The following is a 26,224-nucleotide window of genomic DNA, read 5'->3' as shown; positions in this document are numbered from 1 at the left end:
ATCAAAACGGTGGGAGGTTTTCCTCACCAGTGCCCATACTTCCCTTACCTGAGTTTGGCAATGTTTGGATCATTTTTATCATGGCGAGCATTCCTAGGGAGCAGAGTCGGGGTCAACATGCCTGATGCACCGTTCTGGGACCCAAATAGGCTTCTCACTTCCTGGAGGGAAAACACCAACAGCCCCTCGGACCCTAGCTAGTAGGGGAGTGGGTGGCTGCCATTTTCCTGTAATCAAATCCTTCCATCTGACCCATCCCAAAGACTTGACCTAAGCCAGGAGTGCCTCATTTAAAAATAAAAAGGGGTGAATTGTGGGGACACCAGACCTTGAGCAGAAACCCACTTCCCCTTAGGCCTGGGAGCAGGCAGCTGTGTAATGTTTACTGAAAATAATTCAGTGCTTTAAAGCTCTTGATAGGGCTCAGATAAGGGCTTGCTCACTGAAACACCATGACTTTCACACCCCCTATGGCTAGATGCCTCTTCCTGTTCCCCTACTGTGTCTCCCCGATTCTGGGGCCAGAGATTAAACCACCAGCCAGGAGGGTGAGAAGTCTGGAAAGAATTGTATGTAGATGGATGACCGAAGTCCTTAAAAAGGGAAGCTCCTTTTTCTTGGAGAGACTTCTCCAGAGACTTCTCTCCTTAAGCGGACTTGGAATCTCCTCCTAAGCTGACTTGGGAAGCATAAAGTTTTTCTTAAAGCAACCGACTGATGTCTGTGTCATCTATCCGGACTACCTCGCTACATTCTCGGATGCAGGCCGCACAGCAGGTGCCACAGACAGATACATAGATAGATACATAGATAGACAGATAGACAGATAGACAGATAGACCGATAGACAGATGATAGATGATAGATAGATAGATAGATAGATAGATAGATAGATAGATAGATAGATAGATAGATAGATAGATCTCCTGAGAGTCTAGTGATTTTTTTATTAACTTTAGGGGAGTCTATATAACCGTACTACCTTCATGAGACAGGAAATAAGCCCATATGCCAGATGGTGGAGGGGCCATTTTCAATTAGTGGGAAATTTTGAGATATGCTTGAATGTGCATAACTTCGTTTGTTTTGTTTTTAAAACATGTTTGTGGTTGGGAAAGAGGCATCCTCCTGCCCCTGAAATTAGATTGACACAGAAAGGCTTCTCAATGGCAATGGATAAACGGTTCCCACCCACCTCCGCCCTTTAAAATGTAATTTCCAACTAGGGCAGTGACTTGGTGAGCAAAACGCTGACCTTGCAAGCATGAGGACTGGACTTCATGTCCTTATCACCATGTAAATGCCCAGTGGGCGTGGCAGCCTGCCTGTAATCACAGCAAATGGGGGGGGTTGGAGATAAAAGGAACTCCCCCCAGCAAGCTGGCTAGGTTGCTATCCATAAAAAGCCTGCCTTTCTGTTCGGCTGGGAGACCCTGACTCAGTAAGTGAGGCAGAGAGTCCTGTCAGCCGCTGGCCTCCATGTGCATGGCTACACAAGTTCACCTGCACCCCACACTCATGTATGCCCATGCCCATGCAAACATGCTTGCATAGGCGCACAGAGTGCACACGTAGACACACGCAAAAATATCTTTGCACATCAAAGTGCTTTACGTCTAACTAATTCTCTGAAGCCTTTTACTGAGATTTGGCCGCTGTGGGGAACAGCACATCCCTTTGATGTGCGCGATCTGATGAGTCAGGGCTTTTTTAAAAGTTGACTATCCCTTGAGGTCATCAGGTGTCTCCATCATTCACTAGTTAGGGGGGATTTCTTTTTATCACTGCCTGTCTCTTGTGAATACGTCACCTTGAAGGCACTGGGGGTTTTAAAAGGAAGATTTAAGCTAAATTAGGAATTAGCTGGGGGACTTCTGAAGGGGGTTGTTGTTTCAAATTAGGAAATTTGGTCTGATGTCCCAGTGGTCACTTGGTAAACCAGGGGAAGACACTGATAAGGAGAACACTAACTAACCTGGTTTAGTTTGTAAGTTGCACTGGAATTACAGACAGAGACGGACCATTTCCAAAACCCCATATTTAATAAATACCGAAGCTCCGAGTTAATACCACGAAGCACTAGCTACCAGTTCCTCACAGCAAGGTGAGTATTTAGGTACCTGTAACTTGCAGGGTCCAGGGCTAAATGAAGATGCAGTCCCTTTGTTCAGAAAGCGGGTAGAAGGGGTCACTAACAGCACTAACATACAAACCATGTCCTGTCTTCTGCCAACTCTCTTGATAGATCATGTTGGCAAAGTATCGTTGCATGTCATTCTCATTGAAAACAAAAGTCAACAGCATAAACTATTGGCTTGGATTCTCCCGTTTGCCTTTGTACCGTGCAGTGCATGTATAACACCTAAGTACGTTAAGTCTGCCCACATTTTGATCTCATGGACCATGTAGGTGCGTTTTGTTCTTGCCAGAGCAGTGGAAATGCAGCGTAGACCCTCCCATCTGTCCTCGTGTCACTCCCAAATGTGTACACATCCTAGCAGCTACTGGGGAGCAGACAGACTGCAAGAAAAAAAAAAAAGAACACCACGCATACTTTTCCTTCCCTTTGCTCCCTGAAGTCATCGTCTTCGATCTGTGATTTGGATAAAACAAGAAAAGTATAGGATAGGAAATAGGAAGAAAGTATGGCGGGTTTGACTGTCCGAACGCCGCTGCTTTCTTCCTGATTTGGAGGGAGTTCTCATCTCCAGTGAGAGCAGGACCCTTTGGGCTAGCAGCTTCCGTGCTTATCATAAATACAACAACGCTTATTCAGCTTCACCTGAGGAATCCCACTCACCTCCATCCGATGCCCGTCGGATGCCCTGTCCTACAGCGTGAAAGGCGGGGAGGAACAGCTACCGACAACCGGTAGCGAATGCCCATCCCTGCTCCCTTGTGCAGTCGAGTCCCCTTGAAGTTTCCCCCCACGGGGCACTTGTTTGCATTAAATGAAGTGTGAGCCTTTTAAACCACAGGATACACTTCCCGGGAGCCAGCCTCACCTTGATGTTCCTTATCCACAGTTGAGGAATCACTTAGCAATGTGGTTTTTTTTTTTCTCTATTACATGAGCTAACCCTGCCTCAGACACGAGAATTCATAAAACACAGACCGTATCTGAACTTTTTGTTGTTCCTGGAGGGGCAGGCTGGGGTAGAGGGAACCACCAGGCAAATAGATAATTTAATATATCTTCAGGCAAACCTAATTTTTGTGGGCTTTATTGCAAAATGCAAGTGAAATTTTCAGATAAAATGTAAGATTTCCAAGATATGAGGATGCTGTGATTCTATAAAAGAGATACTTAAATGAAAACAAACAGAGAGAGAAGGTATCCAATGATCGGGACAGTTATGAGGAGAGACCGCTAGAAGTCAGTACAGGTATGGAACAGGACTTATCTAGAAGTATTCCAGTTGCCCAGGAATGAAGGACAGTGATTAACAACTGGGACTTCATGAAACTTCACAGCTTTTTTACAGCAAAGGGTTGTAGTCTTTCAAAGAATTCTTCTCAGGGCTGCTAGAGGCTGTGATCTGAGGCAGCTGTGTTCTTGGCGCTGTTGTTAGATCCGTGGTTCGAATGTTTGTCTGCCCCATAGTTTACACATTCAGTATCAATATCATAAAGGGCTATTGATCATTGTTAAATGATACATGTGTAAATCAGAGAATAGCAAATAAACGAGGCATGTATTTAAAGACAGATGGGAATGAATAAGATTTAACAGAAGCTCGGAGACTTTTCAGATTCCTAGGCTAATTTCTTTTATTTTTCTTTAGATTTTTGTTCACCTCTTGTCCAAAGTGAAAATACAACCATGGCTTATTGAAGCCCTGTTACTAATCTACCAGAAGAGTATCTTGTTTATATTTTAAAAAGAGAAAGTGTAAAATAGAGCTTTTTATTACGTATTGTAGAAGTTTCTTCATGGATGAGCTCGATCTTATAGTGCAGCCAACAAAATATTAAATAAATGCCTAGAATAAAGAAATTAAGATTCATTGAGCCCCTGTACGCACCAAATATGATACTTTACATTGGTTATTTACCTCTCTATAGAATCACCTTTGGTAAGTGAAAAGTAAGAATATTGCCAGTTTCCTGTGGTAATTGTGTTACAAACCCATCTCCTACATTCCAGAGTCAAATACCCCACCATGGCCATGACAAGTCGACTAGGCATTGACACCCCAATTTCCCACGTTATCATTTTTGTGATTTCTTCCCTGCTTACTCGCCTCCACTAAAGCGAAAGGTGTCCTGGTGTGTTTCCACGGTCTGATAGTGCCTGGGATAGGATAATACGACTTTGTGGAATGGCATAGGTGAGCGATTATGTGTGAATGGAGGGCGAGAGTCTGTGCTTGCCTAGGGATTGGTCAACAGGTCTTCTGCGAAGAAGAGTCCTGAAATCCCAAGAGACCTCGTTACTCCGACAAGTGAGAGGTCTTGTAGAAGACAGAGTGAGACTGAAGAAGCTTCTGCCTTTCACTAAAATATCTGCATCCTGTAAAATCTAATGCATATGCAGTTTGCATTTATTTCCCTTCCCATACCCTCAGGCAATATTCTTAAACAACCTCTTTTAAAAACTGGAATTGCCTGGCTTATATAGAGTAACTCCCATGCAATGAGTGGTGTGGGGTATATATTAGTTTAAACTCTGACACCAGTGTGTTAAGGAACAAATTCCACTGAGTAAGTAATCCAGAAAATTAATTTTGAGAGAGTTTAATAGATTTTTGTTGCAGAAATACCCCAAAGATAATTTCAGCTCAGGGTAACCACAGGAAAAGGAAACGAAGAAGAAGTGGGAGAGAAATGATTGCAGGGATTTCTTCAGTAGACTCCCAGTCTTCTTCATTCTTTCTCCACAGTTCACCAGTATTTGGAGTCTCCGCCGGTAGGAGACAAGGTGACAACACCCTGCCCATCACTTTTTAAATCTGACCAAGGCTATGACTGTTTGTGGCTTGCATACTTTCTTGAGGATAGGCTTTAGTTTTTTGTTGTTGTTGTTGTTTTGCTTTTTTTTTTTATCCTGTTTGGTCTTTTGAGTGAGTTCCCAGATAAAAGTCCAGGCTACCCTTAAATGTGTTCCCTATCCTGTCTCAGCCTTACCAGTGCTTGTGTTACAGGGTTATGCCACCAATCCTACTGTGGCCACCGTGTTTTTGTCCTCCTTGGGTGAGCCACTCTTCCTGGTCCAGTCGACAGTGGCCAGGAGCAAGGACGGAATGCCTAAACAACCGGCAGATGGTGTCCCTGATGACAGGGGAATTACAAGTATTGGCCAGACCCAAGAGAAGGGGGCTTGGCAAACATCCCCCAAACTAGATATAACTAGAAAAATGTAGTAATGCAAAGGGAATCATTAAATCTAACAAGAAACATTAAAATTCCAGTATCTCTGCCTCCTTCAGCAAATCCTACCGGCATGCACCACCAGGCTGTGGAGAGGGAGGAGGGATGAGCAAAGGGGTCAAGACCATGCTGGGGAAACCCACAGAAACAACTGACCTGAACAAGGGGGAGCTCATGGACCCCAGTCTGATAGCTGGGGAATCAATATAGGACCCAGTGTGGGTGTCAGTTAGGAGCACTGGGCAGTCTATGGGGTCTCGACAGTGGAACCAGTATTTATCCCTAGAGTATAAATGGACTTTGGGAGCCCATTTCCCATAAAGGGAGACTCTCTCAGCCTGGACACACTGGGGGAAGGCTAGGTCCTGCTCCAAAATGTGACAGACTTTGATGATTCCCCCCTAGAAGGCCTCACTCTACCTAAGGAGTGGATGGAGTGTGTTGGGGGAGTCAATGGAAGGCATGGGAGGATGGAAGGGCAGGGAACTGGGATTGATATATAAAATAGAGATTGCTTCTAATTTAAATTAAAAAGGGAAAAAAATAAAATTCCAGCACCTACTTGTGTGTAAAGTCGATATAGATATCAGTGGGAAAATCTAGGTGGTCTTTTAGCACTTGAGTACCTATATAGTTGCTCATTCGCTCTTCTTTTTCTAATATATAGAGGCTAAATATTGCTACTTGACCAAAGCAAATAAATAAATGAGGGTTGGGGGGCAAGGAAATAGGGCCTCATGGGGTAGGGAAAAGGCGAGAATACCAGAAAGGTGAGAATACCAGAAAAACAGTTCTGCATTCAAGGCTGGGTTCTATCACCGAGAAGCAAATGACTGGAGCAAGCCATCCCTCGGGGGATATCTTTCCTCATCTCTGTCATGAAGATGGGGAAGGACCAGCCTCATGTCTTGGTGGCGGTGCCTGGTGGCCGCGTGAGTAACCAGGAGTACTTTCAAAGACCAAGGTGTAGTGAGCCCTTCTGATGCTCTCCGCAACCCAAGAGAGCACACACCACAGCCCCTCTACCTTAGAGGGGTCAAATCTGCACCTGAAACCACACCCAAAGGGTGTGGCCACTACTTCAAGTTCACTGACAAGGCAAGACGCCACGCACCAAGGATGCACCTAGGCGTGGTGGCATGTGCCTGCAGCTCCAGTTACCTAAAGGACTGACACAGAGGATGTTTGAGCCCAGGAGTTCGAATCCAGCTGGGTATCACCATCATCATCATATAAGGGGAAATTCCACAGTTCTATAATTTGCATATTTAAGAAGATTTATGGGTAACAATGATAACCAGTTATGTTTGGGGCCCGCTACATCCTACATGAGTAAGCACTTAGGATCCCTTTACTGTTTAAGTTGATGTTTACCTAATAAATGTATAACTTTTACAATGATCTATTTGTAATAAAACCTACTTTTTTGTTCTTATTCTGGTACCTTTTTTAAAAATTGCATCATTTCTCCACATTTTAAATGGACAGCACTATCTAGTTGAATATTTAGACTCTAGTACAAAAACAAAGTCTCAATAAATATTCATGGATAGATAAGTGGTCAAGCTCTCTGTTTTTAAAAAAATCAGAATTCACTCATTATCTTTTAAATAATTTAATCCTCACATATATGGGGAGGCATTCTCCTCAGACTTTGATTTACTGGAACATTGAGAACACTAAGCACGATAATAGTTTATAAATCAAGGCTTCAGGTCTTTAAATTGTAACTGACAATGGAATCTCACTTTGTCTTCTCTAGGATGAGGAAATGCAATATACATGATTTATTATGCTATTTCCAGGGTGCTTTGTTAAGTGCTGTCTAAATACGCTGGTTGTGTTACTATTGATCCTGTATTCCACTGTCAACAGTCTTCCAACAGCTGTCAGCTTTGCCAGCCTCAGAATAACAATAAAGTGATGTCACCCGTTTTTGATCTTTTGACTCACCCGTGTTCATTCTGGAAACAACAGCCACACGTTGCTGGGGAGCTGGACTCCAAGGCAGAAGCCCTGGGATGTGTAGTTTTGCTTTTGACAACTCCGAGAATGTGACCAAAACAGATCACCTCCATGAACCTGAACCCCTGTTCTGAAGCGTGTTGCATCTCTTAGAGTAATTAGACTAAAACCATAGTCACATTTCTAATCTCAGTTGTGAATCCGATCACATTTCTATACATTGCCTAAGTTAACTTTTCCCTTTCTCTTCTGAAAATATTTTTAGGTGCTACCAAGGCACACAGAAGCTATTTTTTGCCTTAAACAACAAGAAACAGCAGGAGCAGATGTCAGTGTCCCCAGCACTTTGAGACATCAGGTCACTTGTGCGGTGCACCCTCCCTCCTGTGACCCTGCTAGAGAGGAGAATCACGGCTCCACGGGGCATGTGATGTGATCTAAGGCAACCTCCCTTCCATGAGGTGACCCAGATATAATTTCTGTTTGGTCACATTGTAAGGAAAGCATCATCGGTAACCATTGTGTCCCCAAGCCCATGGATGCACACTTGAGAAAAGAGTATGTCATGTTTGACCCTGCTGTGAGGTCAAAGGGACCACATCATTAGGAACAATGACAGTTTTTACTCCTTTTTAACCATAATTGGTTAGTTGTGGTGTGGGGGAAAAAAAGATGGAGTTGCCAGGAAATGACTGCAAGCTTATGCATGTGCTGTACCTTACAAAATCGTGTGTTTGATGTTTGTACTTTGTTACTTTTTAGAAGATTTATATTTATGATTTCCAACTATTTGTTTTTGGGGGGGCATCTGTGCGCATGAGTGCAGGTGTCTACAGAGGCGAGGGGCATCAGATCCCTGGAGCTACGTTACGGATGGCTATGAGCCTTCAGATTTGGGGGTTGCTGGGAGCTGAAGTCAGGTCCTCTACAAGAGCAGAACGTGCCCTTACCCACAGAGTCGCCTCCTTTTCCGCTTCCTTTATTACTTTTTTAAAAGAGAGTATAAGCGATAGTTATAGACAAGCATTTGGTAGAATATCGGACCTGTTTATAATAGTGAAATGATTCTTTTCTGGCTGATTTGATCTTCTGAGGTGCATAAGAAATATCATCACAGGAACCAAGCACCTAGATTTCCTATGCAGCTCTTCGTCTCGCGTTATTGGGTTTAATGACTGCTGGTGTCGATTATTATTATAATTTTTTAATGAGACCAGTCCTCAGTGTGTTTCCGTGTCAAATGAAGTCATCATGTCTAATTATTGCATTTGTTATCTTCCAGGGTTGATCATCACGTACCAGGAGTGACATCTACTTCACAATATCGGCAACAGCAGCAACCTGAAGCTTAGATCTCCTGCTGAGTGGGACGGGAGAAAAAATGGAAGAGTGATCCTCAAAGGTAAAGAAAGCCTCATCCCCTCATAAAACGCCCTTCTACAGTGCCCTCTTAAGATGCACCGTGTGGGGCAATTTTTCTCTTTCAGTAGTGTCGTGTATTTCTACCTTGTAGTTCCAGAGCTCTTAATAGGCTGCTGCTGAATTTAAAAGTCTGTTGCTTAACTCCTTGGTTACCTGTATAGTTTGACCAAGATGGGGTCCGCATGTCAATCTGGAACATCAGAACATCGGGCAAATGGGATTTTCAGGAGTCTCAGAGGGGCTGAGATACTGGAAGTGAGGATAAGCGTCGAATGGCAGAAATTGATGGCGTTGAAGGCGTGGGTGTAAAGACCTCACTAGGGCCCGAGAGTTTATCAGGGAACTCTTACACAGATAAATATAAAGAAGTGCAGGAGCAGAAGTATAGAGAGTGACTCGGCGTGGATAAGAACACTGGCGGGCTAACTAATCTGCCCCGGGCAACATGGGAGCTTCAGAGGCCTCCCCATGGCAGTGTGGATGCAGTCTGGGATGTTCCCCCTGAAAGGCAGGCATTAGCAGGGTTTCTCACTCTCTGGGTCTGCTGCCCAGGCCGTGAGCTCCCCCACAGTTCCAGGCTGTGTTAGCAGCACCTGAGGCAGCAGGCAGAACACCTAGTTACCGATGGAGACTGACATAAAGGCAAAGAAAATCCCGTGAGGAGCGGAAATGCCCATCCCCAAAGCTGTGGCTGCAGTAGCAAGTGGCCCAGAGGTCAATATTCAGCCAGTCAGTGACTGTCACACCCCCCTTTTGCTTGACTTCGAAACTGGTCATTGTTCTCCCAAATGGAGAAGAAAGTGTGATTCATGTGGTAAAGTCCTTTCTAAGTGTCATGGAGCCAAGATGAACTGTTTCAAAATGAGCGTTTACCATTGGATCTGTGCTCACAGGAAGGCATGCATCTCGGCATACTGTGTTTTTTTGTGTATATGTTTGTTTTTCAAGTGTGGTGAGCATTTTAGGAAAGAGTTATAAAGTATAATGTGATAACATTTGATAGTACTTTCACAGTTATTGGGTATTGTTCCATTTGAGGATAGTGTACAGGCATGTATATTCCTCTCTCTCTCTCTCTCTCTCTCTCTCTCTCTCTCTCTCTCTCTCTCTGTCTGTCTACACACAAACATCTCTCTTTAGAGGATAATTTGAAGGAGTTGCTTCTCTCTCTTTCCACCACACTCAGTAAGTGGGCCATCTCACAGCCCCTCCCCCGCCCCCACTCCTTTCTGTTTTTTTTTTTTAACATTGCGATGTTAAACGATAAAATAAAGCTGCATAAAAGGTGAGCGGGTTTTGTTGCAATCTGTAAAATCACTCTAGAAGTTGCGTCTAGAAAGGAGCAGCCATTAAGTATATATGATGAGCAGACAGTAGCAAACATCTCAGCTGTTGCGGTGATGCCTGGGGAAGTTGCAGCAGATGGCAAGGCAGAAACGCCGAAAGAGGAGACAGAACCAGACCAGAGTTGGTAAGACTTCACTAACAGTGGGGAGGCATCTCTCTGAGGGAATCTTACGCTAAGCACAAGCTGAAACTGGAGTGGATGACCCAGAGACTCTGAGACTTGGCAAACTCTTGCCTCCTTGCTGAGCTAACAGTTGCCTCCCCACTGGATTTCAGCTCTGTAGTTTCCCGAGTCTTCAAGAGTGAACCCTCTGCTTATACTAGGTTTTAGCTCCGATGGTAGTCTCAGATACCCCGCTCCATTGTCTTCATGTAAAACTCGTCTGCCGGTCTCCTTTTACTCACCTGTGGTCTAATCGAGAAAGTAGTGTCTGTGGTTCATCAAGCTTCCAATTGCTTGTGTAGGTCTGTGGTTGTTAGGCATAGATCACCGTAGGATGAGCTCACATATGTGCATTTTTAGCAGTCTCTGAGAGGATGCTGACCTGTTTTTCCTAAGACATGACTTGGAGAACAGCTCTAAAAAAATGAGATGATGATCCGGGATGGCACTCTAATGATTTGGGTTAGAGAGAGAACGGACTTCTTACCAGCTCACACTTTGGGGAGTCGTATTAGCCTCAGACAGGATCTGAGTCGTGGGATGGTGACGTGGGAGGTCAATGCAATATGGAACATATTATATTTATTTACCAGAGAAAGAACTTACACACAAGATGGGGAGTCAGAAGCATGGCAGGCTTCCAAAAAGAGGAGAAGAAGAGAGTTTCATTTTCTCTTTCACTTCCTTTTATCTTCACCTGTCCTAAATTTCCCTATCTCCGCCCTCATGGGGCTTTGTGGGGCTCACCCCAACAGGATGGAATGACATTTAATAGCTGAGTGTGATGGTACATGCCTTTAATCCCAGCACTGGGGTTGCAGTGGCGGGTGGGTCTCCTAGTTTAAAGCCAAACTGGACTACAGAGTGTTCCAAGCCACCAGCCAGTGCTACATAGCAAGAAACTGATGCAAAAATGAAAATACACAAGATTGCTTTTCTAAAACAAATTGATTTATCTTTATTTCATGTGTATGATTGTGTGCCTGAAGACATGTTTTTGCACTGCGTTGGTGCAGTGCCCATGGAGGCCAGAAGAGAGTGTCAGATCCCCCTTGGAAGTGGAGTTGCAGACAGTTGTGAGCAGTCCTGTGGGTGATGGGAACCAAACCCAGGTCTCCTGCAAGAGCAGCAAACTCTCTTGACCTCTGAGCCATTGCCCCAGTGCTGAAATCAGATCTTAATATCATACAGTTTTGAATACTAACTTCCCAGGTATGTTTTCTATCCCCTACTACATTAAAAACTTTGGAGTTTCATAAATATTGGATGGATGGACGGACGGACGGACGGACGGACGGACGGATGGATGGACGGACAGACAGATGATGGATTCAGCAAGAAATAACTTCTTAGAAAGAAATCTCTGTGGCATATTATGCAGAGAAAGACAGATTTCCTGTGCATGGAATCACGCTTATAAGGGACACTCGACACAGAGGGCATCTTAATAGAGGCCGGGCTCTGTCTATTCAGAGCATGAGCCGCCGGGTGTCCCTAGCTCTGCGCTCTTCAATAAGCACAGCTCTTCACAAAAGCCTTTTTGCCATCTGATTGAATGCAATGAGAGAAATGTCATTTTTATCAAGACAAATTGTACATTTTTACTTTATGCAAGAGCCACTGGGTGTGTGAAACCAGGAAATCATCACACCAATTTAATAAATCCCTTTGTAAACGTGTCCTCCTTGAGTTTAGATTCTGCAGCTGCAGCATGGTCTGAATGTTTATTCACGCCAAGGACAAAAGCGCTTTCTGGTTTCTTGCTCATCATCAGCCTCGCATGTTTTCTGTCAGCATCTTTATCTGCATTTCTCAGACCATGATTGGTAAATTTATTCCACTTTGCTTGCTAAAATAACTGTCTGTCCTCTGCTTACTCTTTGATTTATTCCAGATAGTGTGTTCAATGCCTGCTTTCAAAGCTCAGTGTTAATTTTATTCTATGTATTTTAAAACCGAGGTCCCACATATATATTTGCTCCCATATATTCTGTTGTGTATTAAACTTGAAAACACACCCAATAATTTAATTGGAAATAACTTCAGTTAAAATTGAAAATGTTTGCAGTTCTGTGTTATCATAATTAAGCATAGCGGATGGTGAGCATGAATCCTTGAAAATGCATCCTTACAAATGTACTTCATAATTCATCTCAACAGTGGAAAAAGTTATTTTGTTTTGTAGCATCCCTCGTGTTAAAGCTAAAATGTTAATTAAAGTGTAATAATATTAACTTCAGTTTTGCTATTTCGAGGGTGTGTTTACCTGGCTGAGTCCTAGACTTATTTCCTCAATTAGAAAATGGAGAGTTTAGGGCAGTGCTGGGGGATGACCCAGTGGGTGAAATACTTGCTATATAAGCATGAGGGCCAGAGTTCAAATCTCCACAGCATATGCAAAGCTAGATGCAGTAGCCCATGTCTATAATCCCAACACTCCTGGTGAGATGAGACACAGATTCCTGGGAAATTCTTCATGGGTGCATAACTGTGTACACACACACAGAGAGAGAGAGAGAGAGAGAGAGAGAGAGAGACAGAGACAGAGACAGAGACAGAGACAGAGAGACAGAGACAGAGACAGAGAGAGACAGAGACACAGAGAGAGAGAGAGAGTCACATACACACAGAAAAAGAGAGAAACACACATACACACAGAGTGTGAGAATCAGGCAAACAAACACACAAACACAAATACACAGAGAGAGAGAGAGACAGATACACAACACACATATACATTGACACAGAAAGAGACAGAGATGACAGATACATACAGACACACACACACAGAAAGAGACAGGCACACAACAGAGAGAGAGAGAGAGAGAGAGAGAGAGAGAGAACACTGTTTTAAGAGAGAAGGGGAGAGGGGCTGGAGAAGTAGCTCTGTGATTAAAATCATTTTGACATCTCTTCCAAGACCCTTGCTGTTTGGTTCCCAGAACTGACACAGCGTCTCACAACCACTGGTAACTCCAGTTCCAGAGGATTCAATGCCCTCCTCTGGCCCCTGTGGGTGCTAGGGATACACATGGTACGTAGACCACATGCCAGAAAAACACATCAAATGAGAGCATTTTTTTTCTTCGTAAAGGAAGGAGGAGGAGGAGGAGGAGGAGGAAAATCTGCCTAGGACAAAAACCTTGAGAGTCATTCCAGTGCCCATCTTCAATCTCAGGGTACAGAACTCATGCAGTACCACCTGGTCAGTTTCAAGAAGTAAGAAAGAAAGAAAGAAAGGAAGGAAGGAAGGAAGGAAGGAAGGAAGGAAGGAAGGAAGGAAGAAAGAAAGAAAGAAAGAAAGAAAGAAAGAAAGAAAGAAAGAAAGAAAGAAAGACAACCTATGAACTACACACAGTTGGAAATAGAGTTTAAAAGGCGGGTTTAAGATTTAGAAAGACCTGAGTTCAACACCCAACTTTTTCGTTTACCACATAGCTACTCTAAGAAAATATTCCAAAACTGCTTTACATACTTAAATATCTTTACCTGTAAACTGAGTTCTGTGTTTTATTATTACTATTATAAATGTGATTATGACTCTTACTTGTAAGGCTATTTTTAAAACCAGGAATAATATTTTAAAAAATCCAGAACTTGGTTGGAGCTGAACATACATAGTTCTAACAGCCTATTCAGATCTCAGAGCTGTGTGAACCCAAACTAAGGTGTCAGGGGTGAGTTAACGTTTCGTTCTCTTCCATGGGGCTGAGAACGGTTTTGCTTGAGACTTTAAAAGATGACACACTTATAAAAATGCATCTATAATTTTGTCCTGTGAGTCTTCAAAGGCTAAAGGGAGAACTCAACATGCTTTTCCATCTGGAAGGGATGCTTCTGACCATCCCCACCACTAGTGAGTATATGGAGGAAGCCATGTCCTTTACCTTGAGAGGCATTCCTTCAGTGGGACATGGAACGAGGTGCTGTCTCAACACCTGGGAGGCAGTTCAAGCCAGCCAAGGCTGCATAGCAAATTCCAGAGACACTACATTCCCTTCCATCCACTCCTCCCCCCCCCAAAAAAACAGACAACTCCTTCATCTTTGAGTATAAAGTCTTCAAATCCTGTCCTGTATTCTCTCTTGTAATCTACCCACACCTTTGGAAGAAACTAACCTAGAGATTCTACAAATCACAGAGAACCATCCTAAACAAATGTCCATATGCTTGGAGTTTAGATCTGATTACAGTATATGCGGGGTTGTTTCCTTTTCATTTCTCAAAATAAAAAAGTTCATTTTCATAACCAATTTGCCAGATGCCGCTCCATCTCCAGAAGCAAAATACATCAAATTTAGGGCAATAGAAGATTGGTTTGCTGGAAATTCATGCTCACAGGGAACATGTTTCTGTGTCTCTGATATTCTTGAGGCTGAATGGTCGCTCTGATGCTGGTTAACCCCAACATTTTGTTATCAGAAATTCAAAGTGGCCTGCTTAATGGACAGTCAATCAAGCTTTGGTGTAATGTCTCGGCCTCAGCACAGGATTTCACCCTTCTGGGATTTTTTTTAAATTTCAGTATTCTATGAATTTGCTTGAAGATAGATCATATCGTACTGTTTAGTCATCTGTCCCTTTTTGTGTCAGAAATAATCTAGAAGCTGAAAACCACTGTGCCCTCTGGAAAGATTGATCAACTCAGATAATTGTAAAATCTAATTGTGGGTTGTTGTGAGTTATATCTGCCATGTCTCTGACATCAGTATGAAAATCCCGCTGGTGAGGATACCTCAAGGTTCATGGGGTAAAGATAGATGGTAGATAGACAGCAGACAGATAGGCAGTTGATAGGTAGAAATATAGATCATCCACAGAGAAGTAAATGATAAGTAAATAGAATGAAAGAGATAGACCATATAAAGATGACAGACATAGTGTGTGGCATAAATGGTAATGTCATTGATTTAAACAACCCAGTATTTCCCACCACATCAGCTATAACAGTATACCAATTATTCATGATATAGAAAGGCATTCATTATGTTATACGACTGGATAATTTTTAAGTAAAATACAATGGACTTCGTTGCAGCTCAATGCTTTTAGGTCTTTGCTTACATGTGAGAATATACAGGAACCACATTTGTTGCATACATTGGAGGCAGCTTGCCAAGGATAATCAGAAAAAAATTTCATTTCATGTTTGTGTGTCCTCAGCATATGCTAGGGATTTCCCCCTGAACAGACCATATTCATTGAAAGCTAAATTTGGAGCAATGGTGTTCCTATACTAAATAACTAACTTAAGCACTGGCATTTCTTAGACTTCCAATGTAATCTGGGGACTGAAAAATCAAATAACATACAATTTGCACAATACTTTACGATCTGCAGGGTCCATCTCTCTGACATTTCAAATAATTGTAAACCTTTTTAGACAGTTTCTGTGCTGCCCTGGCTGTCTTTGAACTCCCTGTATACATAAGGCTAGCCTTCAATTTATGATTCATATGGGGGAGTCAAGCCTAGGGAAGTGGTTCTGCATTTTACAAGAAAGCTGGCTGAGCAGAGACAGGGGAAGCAAGCCAGGAAGCCACACTCCTCCATGGTCTCTGCTTCAGTTCCTGCCCTAGCCAGGGTCCTGCCTTGAGTTCCCTTGATGATGGAGTTGTCACCAGCAAGCTGAAATAAAGCCCTGTTTCTCCCTAAGATATTTTGGTCGTGGTGCTTACCAAAGCCATAGAAAGTGAACTAGACACGGGGTGAGAGTCAGTTTCATTTCTGGCTGCAGTGCTGGATGTCTGTGTAAGGCCTGGGGTTTGCTCCTGCAGGTTTGCTCCTTAGGGATGTGGATCTAGCCAGGCCCGCAGAAGAACCCGTGTTTAAGAACTGGGTGCTTTGCCTTCCACAAAGGTGTCGCACATACTGACTAATACAGCCTATTTTCAGTGGCACACGTGTGTTTTCAGCAGGGTCCTTCCTTTAATGTTGTCACCTAGGAAGCATCCATTACCCTGGCAAGACCCCTTTCCTAGTCTGACTTCTTGGGTTTCTCCAGCCTGGTCTTGACCCCTTTACGCGTCACTCCTCCCTTTCTGCAACTGGATTCTCGAAGTTCGGCTCAGTGTTTAGCTGTGGGTGTCTGCTTCTGCTTCCATCAGCTACTGGATGAAGGTTCTAGGATGGTATATAAGGTAGTTATCAACCTCATTATTGGGGAAGGGCATTTAAGGTAGCCACTCCATTATTGCTTAGATTGCCAGGTGGTATCATTCTTATAGATATCTGGAAATCTCACTAGTGCCAGATCTCATCTCAAGCCTATAATGGCTCCCTCTATGATGGTATCTCTCATCCTGCTCTCCACTATTCTTTCCCTGACTCAGCCTTCCTCCTCCCCCATGTCTTCCTCTCCCCTCCTCTTCTCCCCAACTCTGTCTCCCAGCTCCCCCTCTGCTCCCACCATGCACCAAACCTGCTGGGGAGATCCTGTCCCATTCCCCTTCTCCGGGGTACCATGTATATCTGTCTCTCTCAGGTCCTCCCAGTTTCCTGGACCCTCTTGTGGCGGCATTTTCACCTGGCACTCCCCTGCTCCATGTCTAAAATCCATAAATGAGTGAGTACATACTATGTTTGTCTTTTTATGACCAGGTTACCTCACTCAGGATGGTTTCTTCTAGTGCCATCCATTTGCCTGCCAATTTCAAGATTCCATTGTTTTTTATTCCCCTGAGTAGTACTCCATTGGGTAAAATGTACCACGTTTTCTCTGTCCACTATTCAGTTGAGGGGCATCTAGGTTCCTTCCAGTTCTGGCTATTACTAATAATGCTGCTATGTATATACATAGTACCCAAGAGAAGAGGATGGAGACAAGATCCTCTGAATGGATGGGGAACAGGGCGAGGGGGGGGGTAGTGGGACCTGGGAAGAATAGAGGGGGTAAAGAGGAAGGGAGTTGGTCATGGGGGAACAGGAAGTTGAGGGGGTGGGGGTAGAATAGGGGGAAGAGGGAATCATAGGATCGAAGACAGATCAGGCACCAGAGTGACCTCGAGTGATCTAAAGGTATAACATCAATTGGCAAGCTAAGCAATAGTGGAAGGACCACCTCGAATGCACATTCCTGATAATGAACTTGATGTCTATAACTATCCGGGAGCCTTCATCCTGGGACTGATGGAAGCAGAGGCAAACACACATCTAAGCACTGAACTGAACCCAAGGAACCCAGTGACAGAGAGAGAGGAATGATGAGCAAATTGGCAAAGAATGGGCTGGCAAAACCAGCAGAGACAGCTGATCTGAACAGGGGAGTGCTCTTGGACCCCAGACCGACAGTGGGGAGGCCAGAATGGGACTGATCTGGACCCCCAAATGTGAGTGTCAGTGAGAAGGCCTGGACAACCTATGGGGCTCTGAGCTGTGGATCAGTGTCTATTCCTGGTATACAATCTGTCTTCATGTGCCTATAGCACAAAGAGAGATGCTCTCTCAGCCTGGACTCTTAGGGGAGTGCCTTGACCCTACCAAGAGTAAAATGATAGACTCTAGACATCCCCTATGTGGAAGTATGTGGCAATAGGGTGGGAGGGAGGGTGGAAGGGGAGTGCGGGAGGAGGGGAGGGAGAGGGAACTGGGATTGACATGTAAAACAAGCTATTTAAAATTAAAAAAAAACTAACGAAAAAAAAATAATGCTGCTATGAACATAATTGAACAGATGTCCTTGTTGTATGAATGTGCACCTTTTGGGTATATGCTTAAGAGTGTAATTGCTTGATCTTGTGGTAGACTGATTCACATTTTCCTGAGGAACCACCATACTGATTTCCAAAGTAGCTGTACGAGTTGGCACTCCCTCCAGCAGTGGAGGAGTGTTCCCCTTTCTCTACATCCTCTCCAGCATAAACTGTTTAGCCATTCTGACAGGAGTAAGATGGTATCTCAGAGTTGTTTTGATTTACATTTCCCACATGGCTAAGGATGTTGAGCACTTTCTTAAGTGTCTATCAGCCATTTTATACTCCTCTATGGAGAATTCTCTATTTAGTTCTGTGCTCCATTTTTTAATTGAATTATTTGGTGTTTTGGAGACTAGCTTCTTGAGTTGTTTGTAAGTTTTGGAGATCGGCCCTCTGTCAGATATGGGGTTGGTGAATACCTTTTCCCATTCTTTGGGCTGATGTTTTGCCTTGTTGACTGTGTCCTTTGCCTTACGGAAGCTTCTCAGTTTCAGGAGATACCATTTATTAATTGCCGATCTCAGAGTCTGTGCTACTGGTGTTATGTTCAGGAAGCAGTGTCCTGTACCAATTCATTCAAGGGTACCTCCCACTTTTTCTTCTAAGCGTTTCGGTGTGGCTGGTGGATGTATGTTGAGGTCTTTGATCCATTTGAACTTATGTTTTGTTCATAGCAATAGACATGGATCTATCTGTAGTCTTCTACATGTCAGAATCCAGGTATGCCAGCACCATTTGTTGAAGATGCTTTCCTTTTTCCGTTGTGTAGTTTTAGCTTCTTTGTCAAAGATCAGGTGTCCATAGGTGTGTGGGTTAATATCAGGGTCTTCAATTTTATTCCATTGGTCTACCGGTCTATTTTGTGACAATACTATAGCTCTGTAGTAGAGCTTCAAATCAGGGATGGTGATGCCTCCTGAAGTTCCTTTATTTTACAGAGTTGTTTTGGCTATCCTGAGGCTTTTGTTTTTCCATATAAAGTTGAGCATTGTTCTTTTAAGGTCTGTGAAGAATTGTGCTGGGATTTTGATAGGGATTGCATTGAATCTGTGGATTGTTTTTGGTAAGATTGCCATTATTACTTTGTTGATCCTACCTATCCAAGAGCATGGGAGATCTTTCCATTTTCTGGTATCTTATTTAATTTCTCTTTTAGTGACTCAAGGTTCTTGTAATACAGTTCTTTCACCTGTTTGGTTAGAGTTACCCCAAGATATTTTATGTTGTTGTGGCAATTGTAAGGGGTGATGTTTGTCTGATTTCTTTTTCAGCACATTTATTGTCTATATATAGTAGGGCTACTGATTTTTTTGAATTAATCTTGTATCCTGCTGAAGGTGTTTATCAGCTGCTATAGGAGGTCCCTGGTAGAATTCTTAGGGTCACTTATGTAAGCTATCATATCATCTGCAAATAGTGAAAGTTTTGCTTCTCCCTTTCCAATTTGTACCCCCTTGGTTTCCTTTTGTTGTCTTATTGCTCTAACTAGAACTTCAAATACAATATTGAAGAGATATGGAGAGAGTGAGCAACATTGTCTTGTTCCTGAATTTAGAGGAATTGTGTTGAGGTTCTCTCCATTTAGTTTGATGTTGGCTGTCAGCTTGCTGTATATTGTCTTTATTGCGTATGCGTATGTTCCTGTTATCCCTGATCTCTCCAAGACCTTTATCATGAAGGGTTGTTCAATTTTTTCAAAAGCCTTTTCAGTGAGATGATCATGTAATTCTCCTTTTTCAGATTGTTTATATGGTGCATTACATTGATGGATTTTCATATGTTGAACCATCATTCCTGCATTCCTGGGATGAAGCCTATTTGATCATAGTGTATGATTTTTCTGATGTGTTCTTGGATTTGATTGGCCAGTATTGTTTTGAGTATTTTTACATCTCTGTTCATGAGAGTGATTGGACTGTAGTTCACTTTCTTATTGTGTCTTTGTGTGATTTGCGAGGTAATTGTAGCCTCGTAAAAAGTCTGACAATGATCCTTCTGCTTCTATTATGTGGAACAATTTGAAGAGTATTGGTATTAGCTATTCTTTGAATTTCTCATAGAATTCTGCACTGAAACCATCTAGTCCTGGACTTTTTTTGGTTAGAAGATTTTTGATGACTACTTCTATTTCATTAGGGGTTATAGGTCTATTTGAATTGTTTATCTGTTCTTGATTTAATTTGGTACTCAATATCTGTCTAGAATATCCTCCATTTCCTTTAAATTTTCGAATTTTGTGGAGTACAGGTTTTCAAAGTGTGACCTGATGATTCTCCAGATTTCTCCAGTGTCTGTTGTTATGTTCCCATTTTCATTCCTGATTTTGTTAATTTGCATGCTCTTTCTGCCTTTTGGTTAGTTTGGATAAAGGTTTTTCTTTCTTGTTGATTTTCTTAAAGAACCAACTCTTTGTTTCATTGATTCTTTGTATTGTTTTCTTTGTTTCTACTTTATTGATTTCAGCTCTCAATTTGATTATTTCCTGGCATCTACTCCTCCTGGGTGACTTCGCTTCTTTTCATTCTACAGCTTTCAGGTGTGCTATAAATTCTCAAGTATGGCTATTCGCCAGTTTCTTTCTTCATGTGGGCACTTTGTACTATGAACTTTCCTCTTAGTACTGCTTTCAGACTGTCCCATAGGTTTGGGTATGTTGTACTTTCATTTTCACTGAATTCTAGGAAATCTTTGATTTCTTTCTTTATCTCTTGTTTTACCCAGGAGTGATGAAATTGAGTATTGTTTGTGAATTTTCTGTAATTTGTGTTGTTGTTGAATCCTAATTTTAAACCAGAGTGGTCCAATAAGACACAGGGGTTATTCCAATTTTTTGTATTTATTGAGGTTTGCTTTATTGCCAAGTATGTGGTCTATTTTAGAGAAGATTACATGTAGCACTGAGAAGAATTTATATTCTTTTGTGTTTGGATGGAATGTTCTATAGATGTTTGTTTAACTCAATTGGGTCATAACTTCTATTAGTTCCTTTGTTTCTTTGTTAAGTTTCTGTCTGATAATCCTGTCCAGTGGTGAAAGTGGAGTGTAGAACTCTCCCACTATAAGTGTGTGGGTTTAATGTATGGTTGAAGTTTTAGTAATATTTCTTTTACAAATATTACTTTGTATTTGGGGCATAGATGTTCAGAATTGAGACTTCATTCTGATGTATTTTTCCTATGATGAATATGAAATGACCTTCTTTATCTCTTTTGATTAATTTTAGTTTGAATTCTAATTTATTAAATATTAGGATAGCTATATCTGCTTGCTTCTTAGGTCCATTTGATTGGAAAATCTTTTCCCAACCCTTAAGTTTGAGGTAGTGTCTGTCTTTGAAGGTGAGGTATGTTTCTTGTATGCAGCGGAAGGATTGATTCTGTCTTCATTCCATTCTGTTAGCCTGTGTCTTTTCATAAATGAGTTAAGACCATTGATATTGAGGGATATTAATGATCATTGATTGTTCATTCTTTTTTGTTTTGGATTTGTTTTTGGGAGTGGTATTGTGTGTGAGTTTTTCCCATATTTCTGGATTTTGGTAAAGTGAGATTATCTACTGCCTATGTTTTTGTGAGTGTAATTAATTTCCTTGGGTTAGAGTTTTTCTTCCAGAACTTTCTGTAGGACTGGATTTGTGGATATATATTGTTTAAATCTGATTTTGTCATGGAATAGCTTGTTTTCTCCATCTATAGTGATTGAGAGTTTTGCTGTGTATAATAGTCTGGGCTGGAATCTGTGGTCTCTTAGTGTTTGTAGAATATCTATCCAGGACCTTCTGGCTTTCAGAGTTTCTATGGAGAACTCTGGTGAAATTCTGATAGGTCTGCTTTTGCATGTTACTTGGCCTTTTTCCTTTGCTTTCTTTCTTTATTCTGTATGCCTGGTGTTTTGATTATTATGTGGTATGGGGACTTCTTTCTCTTGGTTCAGTCTATTTGGTATTCAGTAAGCTTCTTGTGCTTCATAGGCATGTCATTCGTCAGGTTGGAATGTGGTGACCTCCTCTTTGATATTCCGTGGGCCTAGATGCAAGGGCCGGCACTCCATGGTCAGTTGTTCTCTGTTTTTGAACAGTTGGGGCTTTCTGTAATGGTCTTCATCTGCTACGAAGAGAAGCTCTCTCTCTGATAAGGAGTGAGAGGTACACTTATCTCTTGGCTTACGGATAAACATTTAGAATTCCATTTAGGAATTAGGCTGGTCTGGCAAAGGGGTGGCAGTAGGTTTTCCTCTCAGATCCATGACTTCGCAAGCCCCGAGTAGCTCGCTAGATTTCCAGTTTAAGGAATGATCTCCTGTTGATGGATCTTAACTCCCAGTTAGTGACATAGTTATTGTTTACAATCAGGATATGGGTACCACTATTGCTCCTTTGGGGATATCTTGCAATGCTTGTCACTGTTGCCGCTCGTAGACGTCATAGCTGGGTACAACTGTTTGGTAGCTCCCTTCTTCCTTGCATAGAACCTGTCTGGATGATGAAAATCAGTCCCCTGGAAGGAGGCTTTCACATCATATCCAGCTCAAATACTCTGAGTCCTGTGTATGAAGGAGTGGTATCTGCAGCAATAGGGACTTACCTTTAACTTCCGGAAGGAAGCGACGGACAGCAGTAATAACTTATATTGTTCTAGGAGTCTCTTGGAGAGCCCTGATGAACAACCCAAAAGGTGATTTCTCACGCCTAGTACTGGGGTTTTTGTCAGCTAGCCTGTAGTTCTTGGGAGGAACCATTACCAGTTCAAATGGCATAACTCAATTTAAACTGTACACCTGTGTGTTTACGCTTCTGTGTATTACATGTAATTTTAGGTAAATAAGAAGTTAATATGATTTCTTGTGGCCTTTGCAAACATCCTCCCTCTCCTTCTGTATTGACCTCCTTGTCCTTTCAGTTTAATCATTCCATCCATTTACCTCCAGATTTCATTTTTTTCTTTACAGCTGCGTAGTAGTCTGCCATGAGTATGACCATGTTTTCATTTTGCGTTTGGCAGTCAAATGACATTGGGTTGTTTCCATTCCAGATCAGCGGTGGGAAGCTTTTTTGAAATTGTAATGTGCAAAGGGTGCATTAGGCAGGAATACTGAAGTCCTGAGGCATCATGGGATATGAAAAGGCAGCTGCCCACCCCACGATACAAATAGTTAATTGGCTCAGAGGATTAGGTCCTGAATTCTGGGAAACATCATCCTCTGGGTGATAAGAGATGGAATTATGGGGGAAGGGGCATACAAAGATGGACAGAGATGGAGTATTTTGTGGAATGTAGGCTGAGAAGAGTTTGCAGGCTGAGAAGGAAGTTTCAGAAACAGAATAGGGGTTTCATTTCATTATTGTGGTGCTGAGGATTGAGCCTAGAACCTTGAATATGAGCCTAGAACCTTGAATGTGCTGTTTCTGAGCTAAACCCCAATCCACAAATGAGGAAACTTAATTAACACGATCCTGTCTTGAATTTAAGCTTGGAAACATCTGTCTTTCAAGCGTAGCCTCTATCTTCTAAGATTGTATAATTGTGAGTTGCAAAACTCAGTAACCCCATCTCACTGACCTGACTGTTTGAAGGATCATTGCTGTCTCAGTGTTAGAATCTTGGGGTCACCATTGACTTGGCCCTTGTTTCAGTACCGCCTTCTTCTCAGGCCCCTAACTAGGTCTTGTCTGTGTTTTCTGATCCTTTCAGGGCCCTCCTTCCCTCAACCTCTAGTCCAGATCCCTTCCTCATGCCTCTGCCACTTCACTAATACCCTCTTTGTGCCTCATGGTAGGCTCTCTCCACGGTTTCATTTTGCAAGCTGTTTTTGTATTGACCTCCCCCAAACACCACTGTAGATACATCACTTCGATTCTAACTAACACACAAAAACAGAGAAGCTAAACATACACATCAGGTCATATGCATCGTGTGATATATGCATACATGGGGTAATGTCTAAGTAGATTAAAGGCATTTATCGTTTCAGTCACATGTCATGTCTGTGGTAAAATTATTTTTAATCCTCCCAGATGTTTTGAAATGTGCAGCAGCGTGTCATCATTATCTGCCATCATTGTTCTATGTGGGGATGCCCTGGAGCCTCTTCCTTCCATCTGGCTGTAATTTAGTGACTGATGATCAATCTCTAACCAACTCCACCTCCTCTTTGCAGCTCTGAGATCAACCCTTTTGCAGTGCATCTATGGGCGACATCCTCTGGATCTCCCCTTGTGCCTTTTGTTCCCCACTTAACATAATGTGGTCCATCCATTTGTCACAAATAAAATGGTTTTTGCGACCCCCGGAGGGGACCCCCGACCCTCGGGGATGAGGTGATGAGGGTCGCTACTAATTTGGTGGGCCTTCACGAGCAGATCCGATCTTAAAAGTAAACTTCAAGAGGTTAAGGGAAGCAGGCTCAAGACAACTTTTGCTGATCAAGAGCGTTTATTTTTGGGGTGAGCTGGTACTTATAGAGGAAGAACCTCAGGGGGTGGTACAAGCATGCCAATCAAGTCTCAACTCAAATATACACCAAATACGGTAAAGACAAAGCTATAATTTTCCATCAGTCATCAGTCGCATTCCACAAATGCTTGTCAGAGTAAGTCAGGTGCAGGAATTAGGGAGGGGTAGGAAGTATTCAAAGGAACACTTTAATCTTTTGTTAACAAAGACAATTGCTCTGTAAGGGTTACTTCCCCCTGGCTAGGCGGGTGGGCTGCCCTGTATAAATTTAACTTTTATGGTTAGCCTTTTCCTTTGTCTCAAGGGCATGTGTGCTCGCAGTCACGTAGGCAGAAGGCCAAGAAATGGTTGACAGACTCCATTTTGTTCAAGGTTCTAGCAGTCCCCAACAGGTTTTAGTATCTTTATGAATGAATGATATTCCATTGAGTGCAAGGACCGCAGTTTTAATGTATTCATCGTTTAATAGACATTTGCATTGTTTTCATTTCTCAGCCTTTATGAATAGAGCAGCAATGAACATGAGCACACATATATGCTTGTTTCCTTTTATATATATGCCCAGCGGTGGGATGATATATCTGTAACAGTAGTATTTGTAGTATTTGTCTAACCCCGTGTGCCAGACATTATGCTAAGTGTTCTATTTCCCTTTGTCTTTATGTCAGTTTCAGACAGTAGGTGCTATGATCATGCAAAAATTGGTCTCAAGAGAGTTTAAAAAATGTAACCTAAGAAAGTTTAACGCTAAAACCTTAGCCATCACAAGACTCTGTGTCTGAGTATGAGAGACAATGCTGACCAGACTCCAAGAGATAATGGACTGCGAAAGATTCAATTAATTATCCTTGGTGGGCAAACATTTATTCAAGAATTGTAAAGATATGATGCGGGAAACACGTGATTAGGTTCTGTGTTACTGAGTAGTTCTGGTAGGCCTATGAGGACTCTGTTTACTGAGTAGTTCTGGTAGGCCTATGGTGAGTCTGTCTTACTGAGTAGTTCTGGTAGGCCTATTATGAGGACTCTGTCTTACTGAGTAGTTCTGGTAGGCCTATGGTGACTCTGTGTTACTGAGTAGTTCTGGTAGGCCTATGATGACTCTGTTTACTGAGTAGTTCTGGTAGGCCTATGGTGAGTCTGTCTTACTGAGTAGTTCTGGTAGGCCTATGGTGACTCTGTCTTACTGAGTAGTTCTGGTAGGCCTATGGCGATTCTGTTTACTGAGTGGTTATAGTATGTGTATGGTGATGTCTCTTGGACTATGGATCTGTTAAGGTACTGGCACCTCCTGAGTGGAAGCAATATCCGTGTCACCCTCAAGAGCTTGTCAGATTCCCTCAGTTTTGGGAGCTACCCTCTCCACAAGTAGCATTGTTTCTTAATGTCTCTAGTTCACATACCTCCTTCAGGTCAGTTCCTGCCTGGAGAAACCCTTCCACAGGTTTATGACCTCTATCCAAGGTCCCCTACCCAAGACATAGGGTGTCACCATGGGCTCCATAGCATCATGCAGTGACTCTCATCTGGCTCACAGGGTCTTTTTTTTTTTTTTTTTTTTTTTTTGGTTTTTCGAGACAGGGTTTCTCTATATTGTTTTGGAGGCTATCGGTCCAGCCCAGCCTCAAACTCACAGAGATCCGCCTGCCTCTGCCTCCCGAGTGCTGGGATTAAAGGCATGCGCCACCACCGCCCAGCGGCTCACAGGGTCTTGTTGACATGTCCCGCCTACCTGTCCCAGATGAGGGAGGCGTGGCTCCTATCTGTAATAAGAGTTTCCCGTCTTAAGTTACATCTGAAACACCTTCAGTT

General features: G+C 42.6%; 1 protein-coding gene across 5 annotated transcripts in view; it reads left to right on the top strand.

The window, feature by feature from the left end:
- Nucleotides 1–26,224, top strand: part of Dlgap1 (DLG associated protein 1) — a 796,987-nt gene that overhangs the window by 264,480 nt on the left and 506,283 nt on the right. For all 5 annotated transcript variants that reach the window (XM_040752844.1, XM_040752843.1, XM_040752842.1 and 2 more), the window contains exon 3: nucleotides 8,617–8,736. The gene's annotated coding sequence lies outside the window, so the exon portion shown is untranslated. The remainder of the gene's footprint in view (nucleotides 1–8,616; nucleotides 8,737–26,224) is intronic.

The sequence above is a fragment of the Mesocricetus auratus genome, unplaced genomic scaffold, assembly GCF_017639785.1.
Source record: "Mesocricetus auratus isolate SY011 unplaced genomic scaffold, BCM_Maur_2.0 Super-Scaffold_100010, whole genome shotgun sequence".
Taxonomy (NCBI): Eukaryota; Metazoa; Chordata; class Mammalia; order Rodentia; family Cricetidae; genus Mesocricetus; species Mesocricetus auratus.
The sequence above is the reverse complement of the archived record's forward strand: the minus strand, read 5'-3'. Positions and strand labels throughout refer to the sequence as shown.